Source organism: Procambarus clarkii, chromosome 24 (genome assembly GCF_040958095.1).
Source record: "Procambarus clarkii isolate CNS0578487 chromosome 24, FALCON_Pclarkii_2.0, whole genome shotgun sequence".
NCBI classification, from domain to species: Eukaryota; Metazoa; Arthropoda; class Malacostraca; order Decapoda; family Cambaridae; genus Procambarus; species Procambarus clarkii.
This window is the reverse complement of record NC_091173.1, coordinates 5,379,752-5,396,867: the sequence shown is the minus strand read 5'-3', so window position 1 is coordinate 5,396,867 and position 17,116 is coordinate 5,379,752. Positions and strand designations below refer to the sequence as shown.

Below are 17,116 nucleotides of genomic sequence, written 5' to 3'. Positions count from 1 at the left end.
TGGGTCTAAGTCAGCGGACGGTGTTGGCTACTCTGTTGTTTTTCCTGATCGCACTTATATGTGTCGCTTGCCTCCGGAGACTAGCATCTTTACAGCGGAACTTTATGCTATTCTCTATGCTCTTCGTCTCCTGCTTTCTCGTTGTCAGTCTTCCTTTGTGGTTGTTGTTGACTCTCGTAGTGCCCTCATGGCTCTCGGGTGCTTTAATCCAGTTCATCCAGTAGTTGTCGAGATCCAGCATTGGCTGTTTCTCGTTCACAGTAAATTTAAGTCGGTTGAGTTTTGTTGGGTTCCCAGCCATATTGGCGTGTCTCTAAATGAGCGTGCGGATGCTGCCGCTAAGGAAGCTGTCCGCTCTTGTCCCATCTCTCGTAAAGGCATTCCGTATTCCGACTTTTACCCGGTTATCCATTCCTCAGTCCTTACCCGTTGGCAGGCTTCTTGGTTGTCTGTTACTGGTAACAAGCTACGTACTCTTAAATGTTGTGTTTCCTCGTGGCCGTCCTCCTTCCACCGTAACCGGCGGTGGGAAACAGCTCTGGCGAGGTTGCGTATTGGCCATACTCGCTTAACCCATGGTCACTTGATGGAGCGCCGCCCTGCTCCTTATTGTCCTAGTTGCATTGTCCCTCTTACGGTCGTGCATGTCCTTCTTGAATGTCCTGACTTCCAGGACGAGCGTGTGTCTTGCTTTCCGACCGCCCCTCGCGGTCACCTGTCCCTCGATAGAATTCTTGGTGACTCGGATACTTTTGATATCGTTCGCCTTATGCGTTTTTGTTCTCGTATTGGCATCCTTGGTGATATTTAGCGCCCTCTGATTATTTTGCGTATTTGATGGTGCTACATAGCCTTCCCGGTTTGGTGCCTTCTTTTGATGATTACTTACTTACTTTGTACCTTATCCAGTTTGTTGATGTGCTTCTTAAGTTATGGGCACCACACAACTGCTGCATATTCCAGCTTTGGTCTTAACAAAAGTCATGAACAATTTCTTGTGAACAATTTCACCACTCATGTATTTAAAAGCAATTCTGAAATTAGAAAGTGTAGCATAGGCTTCTCACACGATATACTTTATGTTGTCCTCAGGAGATAGTTTTCTATCTAGAACCACCCCTAGATCTCTTTCTTTGTCAGAATTCTTTAAAGATTTCTCACATACTTTATAGATTGTGTGGGGGGGTCTATGTTTCCCTATTCTACATTCCATAACATGGCATTTATTCACATTAAATTCCATTTGCCAAGTGGTGCTCCATATACTTATTTTGTCAGGTCTTCTTGTAAGGGCATGACAATCATCTAAGCTTCATATCTTTCCTAGTATCTTTATCATCATCAGCAAACATCTTCATATAATTTTGTATTCCATCTGGCAGATCATTTATGTAGACAATGAGCATTACCAGTGCAAGAACTGAACCCTGTGGTACTACACTTGTGACATTTCTCTGATTACTGCCCTCATTTTTCTATTAGTTTTCTGTAAATTTTATATTATTAGCTACTGGTAAATATTACCTTGTTACTATTATCCTGAGAAAGAATTACAGCATTTAAATATTTTAACTCTTATGTCCTTTCCATTTAGATTAGTTCATTTATTATGCATCTTATATTTTTGTCAAAACTCTTACTCTTAAGCTGTGCCAAAAATCTCTACTGTAGTTGCAATGACTACAAAAATTAAATGTATAACTTACCAAGCTACAACTAGCAAGTATCTATATGCTGTCATTACTACTTGAGCAGTTCAATGATGAAAACTGTTAAATAAAAGTGGAGCAATAGAATTATTTTTACTCGTTAAAAATTTCATGCATATAATAATTTGCATCAATATATAGTAATGCATTATTATTTCATGCATATAAGAAATATAATAAGGATCTACTATACTTTACAGATGGTGATATGAACAAGTGTTTAAAAATTAAAGCATGCCAAGTTAAATGTAATAAAAGTTATGAAAGCACATTACCTTTGATTAACATACTGTTCACCCAAAATACAACTGTAGGCATGTTAATCTCATCCTCTCTCCTGCTCTCACATTCTATAAAGAACACCCATTTCACACAAACATAACCACATTTCATACAAACATAACCACACTTCATACAAACATAACCACATTTCACACAAACATAACCACATTTCACACAAACATAACCACATTTCATACAAACATAACCACACTTCATACAAACATAATACACATGTAAACAATAACCATATATTCTACTGCACAACACACACATTACACAACATACCACACCACACTCTTGGACGGAATTCGACAAGAAAGCAAAGTTTAATGTGTGATTTAGTAGCGTAAGCAAGACCTAAAGCCTAAAGAAGCAAAGGTTAGGCCCAAGACGACAAAACAAATAGAGAGAACAGAGTACCGAGGTCAAGAGGCAGGTGCTGAGGAGTGCCAAAAATGAATAAAAGTCAGGAGGGAAGTAGAAGAGCAACTTGACAATGACAAATGCAAAGGACCCAGTCCCAAGCTGTTGCATATTCACACATTGTAGGGAGAAAATATAAGAAAAGATCATATACTGTAATCAAGATAAGGAGAAGGGAAGGCAGCTTTTGTAAAATGAACTAGATGTGTGTGTGTGTGAGGAGCAAGACATTTCAGGAGATGACTATGTTGGATAGGAATGCAGTTACTAAGGAGTAAGTAAAAGACACCTCATGGAATTAGATGCAGCAAAGACTGTTGGTACCAGACCAGATATCACCAGAATTGTTCTTGGAAGCTGTAGGGGCATTTTGTAAACTAGGATTTTCAGCAAAATTTTGGCCAAATCTTTAGAAAAGTAACCAAAATGAAATAAATTAAACGTCTCATCCAACTCAAAAGAAACATACAGAATTTTTTTTTTTTTTTTTTTTTTTTTTTTTTTTTTTTTTTTTTTTTTTTTTTACAGGAAGATCATGCAAAATGAAGCTATGTAAATTTGATGATTATTGCCAAAATTTTGAGAGCGACCACCTATTCAGGGTCTAATAAAAAAAACGATTTGATAAATTCTCATACAAGAAATTGTTCTGGAAGTTAGAGTACACAGAAAATAGTAGGACAAAGGATACAAGTCTGAATGAGAAATATTCAGCAGGTAGTAAGATTAAATACAGTAAATCAGACTGAAGGAATATCACTAGCTGAGTCCTGCAGGACATGGTACTAGGCACCAGTTATATTTAGACAACAAACCCACAAATCTGAGAATAAAAGAATTGACAATATTTCGGTTCATACTGGACCATTATTAAGTCGTACAATGACTTGATAGTGGTAAATGGACAAAAATGTTGTCAATTCTTTTATTCTCAGATTTGTGGGTTGGTGTCTAATTTTCAGCCACATTATTGTGACTTATTGTCTGTACCAGTAATGTTTACTGTACTGCATATAGAAATGATGTACCTACAGGAATACAGAGATATATATGAACATAATGATGCTACTAGGAATAATGAGAAGTCCTAAATGACTACCATTTCCTTTGACCTAAACAATGTAGGGTAATCAAATTAAATGTAAATGAATGCCATGTAATGGGGTGCAGGATAAGTGAGAACATGCCACATTCAGCTTACAAATTATGCTAAAGCTGAAGACTTTGACCAGAGAAGATTTAGAGGTGAGCCTTGATAGCAAGTTATCATCAGAGGATATAATCAAAAGATAGTCAGAAGGGCCTATGCTATATTGGTCAATTTTAGAATGCCTTAGGTATATAGAAGGAGAAATCCTTAAACAAAATTCATGATATTCGTGTGACCAAAGTTAATATATACTATAAAAATGTATGCTGTATCCTTAAGCCAAAAAATCAATGCATAAACGTACAAAATAAAGCAAACATTATTTGTCAACAATAAAACATCTGATAACAGTTATTCAGCTTTATCTTGCCCTTGTTAGGTGCCATTTATGGTTTGTAGGTAAGTTCTGCTATAGAAGGGATAAAAATTCAACTGAACACATACAGAGAAGGATGACAGAGTTAATCCGAGAATTAAAAAACCAGCGTTGAATGTAATGAAACGCCATTTTCTGGGTGAGACCCGGAGGCTCCCCGGAGCTTTACCGGCTGATATGCTAATGTCAGACTTTGGCATCAGTCATGTGTATGGAGTTCTAGGGCCTACCGGGGACCACGAGCCAGAACCTGGCCCCCTCAGAGAGGCAAGGGGAGCAATGGCCTATAGAAACCCCCGTGTGGTTGGAAGCATTCTATGTCTGCCATCGACCGGGTCAAGCATCCAGAAAGGTAAGCATTCCAAAACAAACCCCTATTCTGGTGAAAATTGCTACCTAAGCCGAACTAGTGAATAGAACTCTTCAACAGAAAACACGGAAACTAGTATGACGTCATACGTCACCGCGCCGCTGTCTGCGCAGCTCCCCCCTCCCCGGGAGGGGGAAGGGGGAGCCCCAGACCTCCCACGCCGGCTATCCACCCATCAGTTCTGAGGCTGGATGTCAAAACACGCGAAAAACGCCGACCGGAGGGAGGGAGGGTTGCCGGGGAGCCTCCGGGTCTCACCCAGAAAATGGCGTTTCATTACATTCAACGCTGGTTTTCTGGGGGGAGCCCCGTCGGCTCCCCGGAGCTAACTACCCACAGAGGAAGGTCAAAGGGACAAAACCGGGAGGCGGACACCACGCACCCCCCCAAGGAGGCGAGACAACCGGCAGCAAACGCCAACCCAAGGCGCCACAGCCCCGAAAATCCCGGGAACAACACGAGAACCACGAGCAGCAAGGCCCCTGCACGAACACCAAAAATCCATGCCCGAAAGACTGCAAGGCCACGTCGCCCAGACGGCAGCGAGAGCAGCGAAGCCACGAACGCCACAGGCATGAGGGAAGAACACAGGCAGCTTAGCCGCAAGAACACGGCTGACCACCCGGGACACCATCACCCGCGAACCGGGAAGAACAGAACCGGATCAACGCAAAACGCGCTCCGGACCCAAACGCCGTGGCACGCAAACAACAGCAGAGGGCCGCCACTGAACACAAAAACGACACACCCCCGGCCCGACGAACAAAGCACCAACAAACCCTGGACCCCTCCAGAATGCAGCAGCCCCACCCCGCGCCAGAAAAGATGGAGACTGCTGCCATCAAACAACCAAAACGCTAAAACCGAAGGAGCAAGAAAACACAGCGAACCGACCCCCAGAGGCAAAGGCCCAAAGGAAAGAGCCGACGAAAAAACACACCGGAACCGAAGGGGCACTACCAACCGAGGAGAAGACAGAGCACGCTGACCAGAGACCAGGATGGTGCAAGCGGCGCACGAACAGGCCGGAGGTGAAATGACGCACAAGACAGCTGACTAACGGTGCAGAAGCAACACCAAGACCGAAAGCAAGCTGAAGCGGCTCCGCCTGCGCCGCACGAAAAGAGGCGACAGTATGTGGCAAGACGACGGCCCCCAACCCCTACTAGAAAACCAAGCCGAGAGTAAACCAAGCCAACAAGAAGGACCCACCGAAGAAGGGACAGGAAAAGGAAGGACCGCCAAAATACCCCATACTGCCGCCAAGAAAGCACGCAGGTGGGACACCTACCACGAAGCCACCTGACCACCAACCGGAGGCGAGACCACGAGGCAGAACATAAGCAGCCCCGACAAGGCCCCCCCCGAGCCCAGGAAAAAGGCGGAGCCGCGAGAAGATCTCGGGCGCGACCACCGAAACCCAGGCGGCACAAGGAGATGGAACGTCTGCCGAACAGAAAAACTCCGAAGCATGCAAGCCCGCCAGGAGTTCAGAAACGACGGGTCCGACGCGAGACATCGCAAGAACCCCCCCAAAAAAAGTAAAACAACAACAACCGGCAGGGCAAGCTAGGAAAACCAAAGAAGGCGGAAGGGTCGCCGCCAGAACAGGACCCGAACCAAGGGGCACGAACAACTGCAACAGACCGAGACAAAGAAGCACATCACAGGACACAGGCTGACCAACGCCTAAGAACACACGCAGAACATTTCTGCTGCAGAAGAGGCAGGAAGAAAGAGCAGAAGCACAAAAAAAAAAAAAAAAAAAACCAGGAGAACAACCAGGGGTGGACAATCAGGCAGGGACAAAAACCCCACGCAATCCCCAGGCACAAAACGGCAGCAAAGCGCCACTCCACAACCGGACACAGGAACAAGGACACGCCACCGTGAAACACGGTACCAATGCTCACGTGCAGCAGCAGCAGCAACAGGCACCACTGCAACATGCAACATGTAAATAGCAACTCCCCTCTGCAAAGGCAGAGAACGGAGCAGGCAGACCCCAGACAGGGCCAACGGAGACACGACAAAACCCTGCAGGCCCAGAAACCTGCACCAGGCGACCAACGGCGGAGAAAACCCCGCTCGATACCTGCTGGATGAGGTACTGGGAGCTCTTTTACACCTCAAGCCCGGCCCAAGGTCAGGCCAGACCGGCCAGAGGATGGCCCACCAGGCAGCTGCTAGGAGCAGTCCACCGGCCCACATACCCCCACAACCAGGACGGGCCGGAACTGCCATACGAAAACAGGCCAGTGCGCCCTGGAAGTCCACGGACGAACCAGCAAGAAGGCTTATGCTCGCAAGTAGGTCGTGTAACAAGCACAGACCACTGATGGTAATACAGTGTTCCCCAAAACTGCCAATAGCACCACTGCACTCCACTGGTACTATCCCGCAAGTTCTACCAGATAGGCGGGACCCAAGAGCCAGAGCTCAAATCCTGCAAGCACAGCCAGGAGCCTCACCAGGTGAGTACAGAACCAACCCTACAACCCCCACACCTCACAACATTAAAAAAGGAGGGTCCCCTGAATGACTCCAGCATGGGTTGGACATGCACATGAGGGGGACAGGAAGGGGTGATAAAGGGACAGCCACTGGTGTGCGAACGGTCTCAGTCGTACAAAATTATACCTAAATAAAAACAGGTATATGAACACCGCCGCATCCAGCGCCCGGCCAAAAGACGCCAGACCGCAGAAACTCACCTGGCGAATGGTGGCTCGAACTTGACACGACTCAACCGTGCCCAGAAGAACTTGGGAGCACCGCCAGGTGAAGACGCCAGAGCCGGACCCGCAGGAGAACAGGGAGAGGCGAAGGAGGCGGTCCACACCCATGACACAGAAAACCGCGGTGTCCTCCCCACAACTGGGAACCAGGACACCCCTGGTGCAAAGGGGCACATACCGCAGCCAGGGAGAAGAACGAGAGGCGAAGCACTGTAGCAAAAAAGGGCGCAAAACCCCAGCACTGAACCATCGCCCAGACCAAAACAAACTCCACGGCGCATGCGCATAACACGCTGGCCGAACCGCACACCCTCCCTGCGGGAAGGCGCCAGCCAGGACTATTGCACGAGAAAAGGAGCCAAAAGAGGAAGCAGGAACAATAAAACCGGCCAAAGAAGCAAAGAGCCCAAAAAAAAAAGGGAACCCAAACGGGCGACAAGTAGCCCAAACGGGCGACAAGTAGCCCAAACGGGCGACAAGTAGCCCAACCGGGCGACAAGTAGCCCAACCGGGCGACAAGTAGCCCAACCGGGCGACAAGTAGCCCAACAGGGCGACAAGTAGCCCAACAGGGCGACAAGTAGCCAACAGGGCGACAAGTACTAGGAGCCGACAGACGTTCCAATAATGCGGGAAGTAGCGAAAAACCTTCCCGTACCCTCGAGAACACAGAAGCCAACACTAGTCCCGAAGGCACACGAAGGCGCAGGCGCACCCGAGATCAAAAGTCACGCAGAACCCCAACGAACGGGGAAACATGACAAAAACACCGTCCCAAAAAGCGGGGGAGGAAACATCCACCCACAGGACGGAACCAACCGACTCAAAGGCCAAGGAATCGAGCCCGGGGAGGGGCCGACGTCCAACAGCACGTACGGCGAGTGGGGAGGAAAGACCCCACTCCGCGTAACCACAAGCCCCGCCTAGAGGGGGATAAAACTCCCCACGGGGTCTAACGGGGCCAAGGCCCCCCCCCAAGGCAGCCCCTCCCCAGCCCCGGGAACCTACACGACAGACCCCGGGGCCGAGCCGTTCCCCCAAAGCCCCGGCCGTACCAGAAAACTGGGGCAGCCGTGAAAACACTAAGGAAGGGAGCCCACTGGCAGACTCATACAACACGGCTGGAGGAACAGGCCCAAATGCCCCCGTCACTACCCCGGAAGGGGAATTCCCCGAGACTGCCCGAGTCTCAACACCACGAAACACCCCGCCCTGAACCTACAGACGGTAAGGAACCGGATGCAGGCAGGAAGGGTGAACCAGGGGAAAGACAAAGGGGCGTGGATGCAACCAACACCCCCAAGTCCCAAAACGAAATACAACGGGGCAGCCCCGGGGCTCCCGGGGAGGAAACCACGAGAACGTTGCCACCACCAAGGCTCAAGTGCAACGCCCCTGCTGCCCGCACCCGCTTTGTTAGCACAACTGGCCCATACTGCCGCCAAGAAAGCACGCAGGTGGGACACCTACCACGAAGCCACCTGACCACCAACCGGAGGCGAGACCACGAGGCAGAACATAAGCAGCCCCGACAAGGCCCCCCCCGAGCCCAGGAAAAAGGCGGAGCCGCGAGAAGCAGCAACCACAACGAGCAACCAAACAACGAGCAAACCAAAACAACCGAGCAACCAAACAACCGAGCCACAACGAGCAACCAAACTCGCAGGACACCGGGTCGAAGGTGTCACCGACCCCACAGGCAGCAGACGGAGGCAAAACAGAGAGTCACCCAGAGACAAAAGGTGAGAGCAACCCTCAAACTCGCTGGAAGCGAGGGGGGGGCTCTGGGGTCACATCCATCGGACCCGCGCGCCCCCAGGGGTTTCCCAGGGTCCCGAGCGTTTACTTGAAGAGGACTCGCGCTCAGGTAATCCCAGGCAGGGTACTGCTAACCGTCACCCAAGCTACCAAACAACTTTCTAAGAGCTGAACCCCCGGGACGTGTACACTCACGGGGACCTAGCAGGGGGTACCACCAGAAATACTCAGAACACAAGGGACACAAGGGGCAAGAACGAAGGCAGACCCCCCCACCAGGTATATAAACAAAAGAAAAAGAAAACCCCGCAAGAGGACAGCGTACCCAAGCGGAACAGAGCCGGCCGCTATGATTGGTAAAGACAAGCTGCACAGTACCCCGCGCCCCACCAGTGCAAACACCGCCCCTTACTCTAAGGCGAACAAGGGAGACAGAACACCCGAGCACACAAAGAGCGGCCGAAAACCAAGCGGTAAACGGCCAAGCAGGGGCAGGACCCAAGGAACTTGTGGAAGGTGGCCCCAAGCCCCAAGGGCAGTACTTACAGGGCACCTAGGGAAGGGAACCCTAGGCGCATGCAGCCCGAGTACTGAAGAATCACACCCGGCTCACGCACCACCTAGAAAACAGACACCACACTCTAGGTACAGTGCTGAAACAACCACTGGAGCCGGAGCACATAACCATTGCCTATAGCATCAGCCGAAGAACTGATGGGTGGATAGCCGGCGTGGGAGGTCTGGGGCTCCCCCTTCCCCCTCCCGGGGAGGGGGGAGCTGCGCAGACAGCGGCGCGGTGACGTATGACGTCATACTAGTTTCCGTGTTTTCTGTTGAAGAGTTCTATTCACTAGTTCGGCTTAGGTAGCAATTTTCACCAGAATAGGGGTTTGTTTTGGAATGCTTACCTTTCTGGATGCTTGACCCGGTCGATGGCAGACATAGAATGCTTCCAACCACACGGGGGTTTCTATAGGCCATTGCTCCCCTTGCCTCTCTGAGGGGGCCAGGTTCTGGCTCGTGGTCCCCGGTAGGCCCTAGAACTCCATACACATGACTGATGCCAAAGTCTGACATTAGCATATCAGCCGGTAAAGCTCCGGGGAGCCGACGGGGCTCCCCCCAGAAACCTCTCTTATTAAGACTGATTTAAAAAGCAAAATTTACATTCTCTAGAAAAAGAAGAGTAAAGAGTGACTTGACTGAAGTACTAAATATAAAAGGGTACAGCAAGGAGGATGGGGTTATGTATAAACTGGACATGTTTAGATTCATGAAAGATCTGGGTAAATATTGGTTTGGAAATAGGGTTGTTTATTTCTGGAACAAATTACTGGGTAACATAATTGATGTGGGATCGCTGCATTGTTTCAGGCATAGGTCAGACATATACATGGATGAGTTTGGGTGGATATATAACAAAAGTTGAGAGACGTTATTACATGACTCCGAGACCTAAATAATAAGAGCCATGATGAAAGGTTAGAGGAACTAAATAGGCAAAAACTGGAAGACAAGCAAAGACAGTGAGAGGATCATTATGATGGGAAAAATTATGATGAGACGACAAAACTGATAAGGAGGATATTTTAAACCTGCAGCACAAAAAATACATCTATAAATTACGAAAACAAACATGCCATAAAAACTAGCCAGAATATAATTTTTTTTTTGGCAAACAAAAGTGGCAGGTAGATGAGATAACTTAAAAGATAGGATTGTATTCCAACACCATTGGAAGATTCAAGACTCTGACAAAGATCATTAGGAAGACGGGGCACCATGAGTTTAGCTCATCCTGAAACTACACTTAGGCACGCACATATACATGCATGCATGCACATATGGAATGTATTGGGAAGTAAGGTGGTGGAGGCAAACTCCACAGTTTCAAGTGTAAATATGATAGAGCCCAGTAGGCTGAGGAAGCTGTACATCAGTTGATTGACAGTTGAGAGGCGGGACCAAAGGGCCAGAGCTCAACCCCCGCAGGCACAACTAGGCGAGTATAATTTGATACATGACAGAGTGCTGGGAAGACGGGACACCGTGAGTGTAGCTCTGATCCTGTAATTACACTTAGGTAATTACACACACACACACACACACACACAAAATTGGACAGATTTGTTGCTAGGCAAGGAAGTAAATGAGATGTATGCCAAATTTTGAGAAATATACAATGAAGGCACACAAACATTCATACCAAAACAGACATGCAGACCTAGGAAACAGGGTTGGTTCAACAGAAATTGCAAGAGGGCCAGAGATCAAAGACACAAGCATGGAATCATTATAGAAAGAGGTCAAACTCCCAAACATACCAGCTATACAAAGATGCAAGAAACAACTACACGTCAGTAAGGAGAGAGGCAGAGAGGAACTTTGAGAACGGTATAGCAGACAAATGTAAATCAGATCCAGGCCTTTTCTATAAATTCATTAAAAGCAAGCTGCAGTTAAGGGATAATATTAAGAGGTTGTAAATGGGGGACAGATACACAGAAAATGAAAAGGAAATGTGTGAATCATTAAATAAAAAGTTCCAAAGTGTCTTTGTACAGAATGAGATCTTCAGAGAACCAGACACAATAAGAATTCCAGAGAACAGCATAGAGCACATAGAGGTGTCTAGAGACACTAGTGAAACAAATGCTCCTGGAACTAAGTAAGAACAAAGCAGTTGGCCCAGATGGAGTTTCACCATGGGTTCTGAGAGAATGTGCAACCGAGCTCAGCATTCCACTTGATTTTGTGGAATTTTTGCCGATTTTTCTGACATCCCTGTGTTCAGGAGTCGTAGCAGATGTGTGGAAAAAGGTTAACATAGTTCCAATCTACAAAAGTGGCAGCAGAGAAGACCCCCCCCCCCCCCTTAATTATAGACTGGTATCATTGACAAGTGTAATAGTCAAAATATTGGAAAAAAAATAAATGGGTAGAACACCTGGAGAGAAATGATATAATATCAGACAGACAGTATGGTTTTCGATCTGGAAGGTCCTGTGTATCGAATTTACTCAGTTTCTATGATTGAGCCACAGAGATTTTACAGGAAAGGGATGGTTGGGTTAACTGCATCTATCTGGACCTAAAAAAGGCTTTTGACAGAGTTCCACATAAGAGGTTGTTCCGGAAACTGGAAAATATTGGAGGGGTGACAGGTAAGCTTCTAAAATGGATGAAAACTTTTCTGACTGCTAGAAAAATGAGGGCAGTGATCAGAGGCAATGTGTCAGACTATTAAAAAGTCTCAAGTGGAGTATCACAGGGTTCAGTTCTTGCACTGGCGATGTTCATTGTCTACATAAATGATCTACCAGATGGAATACAGAATTATATGAACATGTTTACAGATGATGCTAAGATAATAGGAAGGATAAGAAACTTAGATGATTGTCATGCCTTTCAAGAAAACCTGGACAAAATAAGAATATGGAGCACCACTTGGCAAATTAAATTTAATGTGAATAAATACCATGTTATGGAATGTGGAATAGGAGAACACAGACCCCACACAACCTATAAATTATGTGAGAAATCTTTAATGAATTCTGATAAAAAAAAGAGGTCTAGGGGTGGTTCTAGATAGAAAACTATCACCTGAGGACCACATAAAGAATATTGTGCGAGGAGCCTATGCCACGCTTTCTAACTTCAGAATTGCTTTTAAATACATGGATGGTGATATACTAAAGAAATTGTTCACGAGTTTTGTTAGGCCAAAGCTAGAATATGCAGCAGTTGTGTGGTGTCCATATCTTAAGAAGCACATCAACAAACTGGAAAAGGTGCAAAGACATGCTACTAAGTGGCTCCCAGAACTGAAGGGCAAGAGCTACGAGGAGAGGTTAAAGGCATTAAATATGCCAAAACAAGAAGACAGAAGAAAGAGAGGTGATACGACCTCTACATACAAAATAGTAACAGGAATTGATTAAATCAATAAGGAAGATTTCCCGAGACCTGGAACTTCAAGAACAAGAGGTCATAGATTTAAACTAACTAAACAAAGATGCCAAAGAAATGTAAGAAAATTTACTTTCGCAAACAGAGTGGTAGACGGTTGGAACAAGTTAAGTGAGAAGGTGGTGGAGGCCAAGACCGTCAGTAGTTTCAAAGTGTTATATAACAAAGAGTGCTGGGTAGACGGGCCACCACAAGTGTAGCTCTCATCCTGTAACTACACTTAGGGAATTACACACATACACTGCAGCAGGCCTCAGGAATATTAAATTGCCTAAGTATTGTGAATAGGTTGAGGGCTGTAAGTGGTGTTCCAGGGTACATAAAGGTTTAAAAGAAGTTTAAAAGTTATGAAGATAAAAGAAATAAGTGAAAGCGAGTGAAAATTCTTAACACTTTCGCGCTTTAGATTAGAGATAACTCGTCGCTGTTTTTTCTTACGATTCCGCATAACTGCCTAGTTTTCTTGTCCATCGAAAAAATATTTCTATAAATTCCATTTTTTAACCGAAATGGATGGGGATACTTTTGTTTTGTAGAGAATTTATTTGCGAATTTTCTGGTACAAGAATGAATATTATATCACATAAACTTCTATGAGTAAAAAAAAAAAATACACAAAGTATGTTTGGGGGTGTGGCGAGCGTGTGGCAGTGGGTTCCCTTTAGCCGTTGATATATCCAACACGTGGGAAATATTTGTATGTGTTATGTATATGTCTGTGTAGGGAATTTTACTGCGATCACTGTCATACAAATTATAAAATGTTTCAACAAGTATAAACATGACAAACATCAAACGAACGAAAACAATGCGTTCGTTTCTGCCGCGAACGCATACTGAGCAACGTGGTTCTATATTTGGCGCTTCTCTTACACATGCTTTGTACAAATGTTATACAGTTCATCTTGTTGAAAATTTTATTGCGAACACATTGGTATAAAAAAGAAATACGTACATAGAAAAGTAGGGTCAGGAAACGTATAAACTTTCCAAGCATGATTTCCCCCCTGTGTTTTCACCAGTGCGCTCGCGGCTAACTACTCTCCACTTCACACACTCTTGCGGGTGGGCAATTACCTATATTAAACATTCATATGCATATGTCCGTGTAGAGAATTTTCTTGCGATTCCAATGATACCAAAATTAGTGATGTAGGACAACTGTAGGCTTCGCAACCATTAAGAGAGTGGAAACATTTTGTTGCTGTTTGGCACTCTCGGCGAGTGATCTGCATAGTTTTTTTATTTGGTGTTGATACTCCTTATGCTTGGGCAGCATTTTATAGGTATGCTCTTATAGGCAATTTCATTGCGAACACAGTGATACCAAATTTAAATACGTGCGCCTTCAATTATTGTCAGGACAGTCAAAAGAGTGTACACTTTTTCGGTCTTACCGCATAGGCGCGCGAAGTGCCGAAAGCATCTGGGGTATTGTTTTTTTTTGAGCGCCGAGAGCGCGAAAGTGTTAATTGGAAAAGTTTATATTCGACAACAAATGATCGTCAATAACAAAGATGATTCTCTACAAGATATAATGAAAAGAGGTTTTCTTGGAAGGTTAGAGATTATTGAGGACACGCTAAAGAAGTATGAAGAAAAAGTAGTACTGTACTTGAATTAGAAAAAAATGGAGCTCTCAGGAGTGAGTTTTGTACTTTAAAAGGTAGCATTCTTCAACAAGGTAAGAAAATTATCGTCTTAACGGACAAGGTAAAGATTCAGGAGGAACAAATCAAAGAACTAGTGAAAGAAAATGAGGTATGGAAAATGAAGTGTGTGAATTTTATGAAATTAACAAGAAAATAGACACAGTCAACTCCAAGGAACACTGAGGGCTAAGAGAGTTAGGCAAGGATATGCAAGGAGAAACTTCACGGACAATTCACAGAGTTGCCAAATTTTGCAAAATATACGATGAAGAAACAAAAACATTCATACCAAAATAGAGATGCAAGACCAGGAAACAGGATTGGTTCAACAGAAATTGTGAGAGGACCAGAGAGGATAAGACAAGAAAATGGGTTCAATATCAGAAGAGATCTAACCCACAACCATACCAGCAATACAAGCTACAAGAAACAATTACACAACAGTGAGAAAAGGCAGAAAGGAACTTTGAGAAAGTTATAGCGGACAAATGTAAAATAGATCCAGGCCTTTTCTATATACAGTATTCATTAAAAGCAAGCTGCATGTAAAAAATAAAATCCTGAGATTGAAAACTGGGAACAGGACTACTGAGAATGAAAAAGAAATGTGTGAAATGCTAAATGAACAGTTTCAAAGTATGTTTGTACAAAATGAGAAATTCAGAGAGCTAGACCAAATACAAATTCCAGGGCAAGCCACAGAATACATAGTGGTATCTCAAGATGAAGTGGAAAATTACTCATGGGGCTAGGAGGAATTAAAGCGGTTGGACCTAGAGTTTCACCTAGGGTGCTGCAAGAATGTGCAACTGAGCTGTGCATTCCACTGCAATAACATTTCAGACATCCTTGTGCACAGGAATCTTAGCAGATATATGGAAAAAGGCAATCATAGTACCAATTAACAAAAATGGTAGTCGAGTGGGCCTCGTAGCCTGGTGGATAGCGCGCAGGACTCGTAATTCTGTGGCGTGGGTTCGATTCCCGCACGAGGCAGAAACAAATGGGCAAAGTTTCTTTCACCCTGAATGCCCCTGTTACCTAGCAGTAAATAGGTACCTGGGAGTTAGTCAGCTGTCACGGGCTGCTTCCTGGGGGTGGAGGCCTGGTCGAGGACCGGGCCGCGGGGACACTAAAAGCCCCGAAATCATCTCAAGATAACCTCAAGAGGAACCTATTTTTTTTTTTTTTTTTGAGATATATACAAGAGTTGTTACATTCTTGTACAGCCACTAGTACGCGTAGCGCTTCGGGCAGGTCCCTGGAATACGATTCCCGCCGCGAAGAATCATTGTTACTACCAAGTACACATTTTACTGTTGAGGTAAACAGAGCTACAGTTAAGGATTTGCACCCAGTAAATCCTCCCCGGCCAGGATACAAACCCATAACAAAGCGTTCACAGAACGCCAGTCGAGTGTCTTACCACTACATCACTGAGACTGTTAAATTATAGATTAATAATTATAATAATAATTATAATTAAATTAAATTATAGACCTGTATCACTAACAAGCTTGGTAGTCAAAACACTAAAAAAAAATAGTTGAAGTCAAATAGGTTGAACATCTAGTAATGACAAACGCGGACAGACAGTACAGTTCTCGAACAGGAAGATCCGGTGTAAAAATCTCCTCAGTTTTTATGATAGAGCCACAAGAGATAGTACAGGAAAGAGGTGGTTGGGTTGACGGTGTATCTGGACCTAAAAAAGGCTTTTGAAAGGGTCCCACACAAGAGGCTGGAGGAATTATAACATGCTGGAGGGGTGACAGGGAGACTTCTGACATGAATGAAAAATTTTCTGTCAGACAGATGAGGGCAGTAATCAGAGACATTGTATCTGATTGCGTGTTTTTAGTAGAGTTCCAGAGGGTTCAGTTCGTGCACCAGTAATGTTCATTGTCTACATAAACGATCTATCTGACAGAACACAGAATTATATGGACATGTTTGCGGATGAAGCCAAGATACAGGGAAAGATAGGAGATGCAGACAATTGTAATGCCCTTTAAATCGATCTAGATAAAATAAGTGCTTGGAGCATCATGTGGCAAATTACTAAATTACAAATTACAATTACTAAAGAAGAACTTAACAATATGCCTTCAGCCGAACAAGTCTATGTGGGTGGGGATGAGGACAGGTTGACTAGTTTAGCAGTTACCAGGGAGGATGTAATTAAACAATTAGAAAAACTAAAACCAAACAAATCCCCAGGGCCGGATGAAGTGTTTGCCAGGGTGCTTAAAGAATGCAAAGAGGAGCTTTCCGAGCCACTGTCTACCATATTTAATAAATCAATAGAGTCAGGCAGAGTGCCAGAGTCATGGAAGGTAGCTAATGTGGTACCAATTTTTAAGAAAGGAGATAGATCACTTGCGTCAAACTATCGGCCAATTAGCCTAACGTCTATTGTGGGAAAGTTACTTGAATCAATAATTGCAAATACAATTCGTCTCCATCTTGAAAAACATAAATTAATAAATGAGTCACAACATGGTTTTACAAATGGCCGTTCATGTTTAACAAATTTGCTAACTTTTTATTCCAGCATAGTTGAGGCAGTTGATAGTGGTAAGGATTGTGATGTGTACCTTGACTTTAGCAAAGCTTTTGATACAGTGCCACATGAAAGACTAATTAAAAAAATAGAAGTTCATGGTATTAGGGGTGCTATATTAAGTTGG

General features: G+C 44.9%; 1 protein-coding gene across 11 annotated transcripts in view; it reads right to left on the bottom strand.

The window, feature by feature from the left end:
• Positions 1-17,116, bottom strand: part of LOC123761784 (serine/arginine repetitive matrix protein 2) — a 236,293-nt gene that overhangs the window by 16,161 nt on the left and 203,016 nt on the right. The window contains exon 11 of one of the 11 annotated variants that reach the window (XR_011229506.1): positions 1,707-1,769. The exons of 9 other annotated variants lie outside the window; for them this stretch is intronic. The gene's annotated coding sequence lies outside the window, so the exon portion shown is untranslated. Of the gene's footprint in view, positions 1-38; positions 1,770-17,116 lie in introns of those variants that run through there. One more of the 11 variants, XR_011229505.1, reaches the window with a different exon arrangement.